The 2,566-nt window shown below is 36.8% G+C and overlaps 1 non-coding gene across 1 annotated transcript; it reads left to right on the plus strand.

Annotated features, from left to right (window-relative positions):
- The first annotated feature begins 905 nt into the window (after positions 1-905).
- LOC121213082 (small nucleolar RNA R71) lies at positions 906-1,012 on the plus strand. Its single transcript, XR_005908451.1, has one exon. It is a non-coding gene; the product is annotated as a small nucleolar RNA R71 (small nucleolar RNA).
- Positions 1,013-2,566: the final 1,554 nt, after the last annotated feature.

Raw genomic sequence — 2,566 nt, forward strand, 5'->3', positions numbered from 1 at the left:
TTTAATAATTTAAGGAATTTACTGAATTGTTCGTCTGTGTGGTCTTTCCTTGTTGCATTGGGGTATGGCACACGAGGTTTGTACTCTTTACTTACCGGTGTTTGTTCACTGTGGTCTACCTCACCTTTTCTTTTACTTACCACAATTCCTTGCCTCAGTTCTGGTTCAGGTTCGATTAACCCTTCCTCATCTTGAATGGTAATTGCATTGAGTTGTTCCCTTGGGTTAGATTCAGTGTTACTTGGCAGGCTACCTTGTGGTCGTTCAGAAATCAATTTGGCGATGTTTGTTGATTGTTAAGTGCTGTTTCGGTATTCTGAAAGCGAGTTTTTGACACTGAGATAAACTTTGTTAGCATCTCCTCAAGGTTCGGCTTCTTTTCCTGTTGGTAAGGTGGCTGTTAAGAACTCGAAGGGTGTTGTGGCCTTTGATTTCTTTGACCGCCCCACGAGAAATTAGGATGGTTCCTCCAACCTGCATTATAAGTATTACTATATAGGTTATTTTGAGGTCCAGAGTTATTATTACCCATATATTGGACTTGTTCCTCCTCGATGCTAGGGTTGAAGGGTTGATATTCTGTGTATGCTCCTCCTCCATTTGAATCGCACCTCATTACTGGATATACATGAGTAGAACCACACAAATCGTCAATCTTTTTATTTAAAAGTTCTACCTGGTTAGATAGTATAGTAACCGCGTTGAGGTTGAAAACACCGGCAGCTTTTGTCGGCTTTGTTCTCATGACTTGCCACTGATAGTTATTCAGTGACATCTCTTCAATAAATTCGTAAGCCACTTCAGGTGTTTTGTTATTGATAGTCCCACCAGCAGCTGCGTCGATAAGTTGCCTTGTTGAGGGGTTCACGCCTTTGTAAAACGTTTGAACCTACAACCATAGTGGTAACCCATGGTGAGGGCACCTTCTCAATAGATCCTTGTATCTGTCCCATGCATCATAGAGTGTTTCTAGATCCATCTGCACAAAAGAAGAGATATCATTCCTCAACTTAGCAGTTTTAGCCAGCGAAAAATATTTAAGTAATAATTTTTCGGTCATTTGTTCCCAACTAGTGATTGACCCTCGTGGTAATGAGTTCAACCACTGTTTAGCTTTGTTCCTCAATGAAAAGGGAAACAACCGAAGACGAATGGCATCATCATAAACGCCATTGATCTTAAAAGTGTCGTAAAACTCTAAGAAATTTACCAAATGAGCGCTTGGGTCCTTGTCCTGCAAGCCATCAAACTGAACAAACTGTTGGATCATTTGAATTGCGTTAGGTTTCAGTTCAAAATTATTTGCAACAACAGCAAACCTAACTATACTTGACTCAGTTCCGGTTAAAGCAGGTTTAGCATAATCATACATAGTGCGTGGAGTAGGATTCTGATTTACTGGATCAGCAGCAATTGCAGGAGGTAGCAGGTTTTCATGATTTTCAGCCATCTCCTCGGTTGTGGTGTGAATATCCTCCTCTTGCCCTTCCTCTATGTATCTTAAGCTTCACCTTATTTCTCTTCAGTTTCTGTGAGCTGTGTGTTCAATCTGACTATCAAAAAGTAATGGTCCTGATGGGTTTCTTCTAGTCATAAACTATAAAAACCTGCCAGAAGGAAAAAGAAAATTTAGTAACAAAAATCAAAATAAAATTTAAATTGCAATAAAAGTAAAATGACTAAAGTAATAAAAATCGAGTGTTCCTAATATCTTAGTTCCCGGGAAACAGCACCAAAAACTTGATATAATGTGAATTGTGATAAGTTTTATAATTTATGAATGTCCGTTCTTGAAACTAACTATTATCACGACAAAGGCAAGCGCACCTTATCGAACAGTAGTATAGCTTATGGCAAGACCAGGATGTCAAACCCAAAGGAACTAAAAGTACTAGTATTAACTTTCTTTTTATTATCTAGCCTAAAAAAATAAAGGGGTTTGTTTTATCTAAACTAATTGCTAAACTAAGAATGCACAGAAAGTAAATTGGGGAAATAAATTTTGGGAAAACTGAATGATTTGGACAATACCTAAGGGAAAAATCAACCTAGACTTCACATGTTATTGACTCTCAATTAGACGATTTATTCACTTGACTTGATCTGTAGAAATCCCTAAGTTATATTATTATATCTCTCGAGACTAACAACATCTAACCCTAGGTTGATTAATTGAAATCTCTTTCTAATTAAAACCCCTAGTGTTGCATTAACTCGATCTATGGATTCCCTTATTAGGTTTCACCCTAATCTGACAAAATTATGTCACCCTATCTCTAGGCGTGCAATCAACTCTGCTTAATTATGTTAGATCTACTTTTAGACAGTGACTTTTGGTCCTCTGAATAAGCACATCAATACTTGAATCAATATCCTTGAATATTAAAGCATGAATTAAGAACACATAATTAAGAACAAGTCAAATATTTATCATACATTCAAAAAATAATAACAAGATCCGTCTTAGGTTTCATTCCCCTTAGGTATTTAGGGGATTTAGTTCATATTTATGAAAGGAAACATCTCAAAAGAATAAAGATAACAAAACATAAAGAAAATCCAAAAC

Source organism: Gossypium hirsutum, chromosome A13, assembly GCF_007990345.1.
Source record: "Gossypium hirsutum isolate 1008001.06 chromosome A13, Gossypium_hirsutum_v2.1, whole genome shotgun sequence".
Taxonomy (NCBI): domain Eukaryota; kingdom Viridiplantae; phylum Streptophyta; class Magnoliopsida; order Malvales; family Malvaceae; genus Gossypium; species Gossypium hirsutum.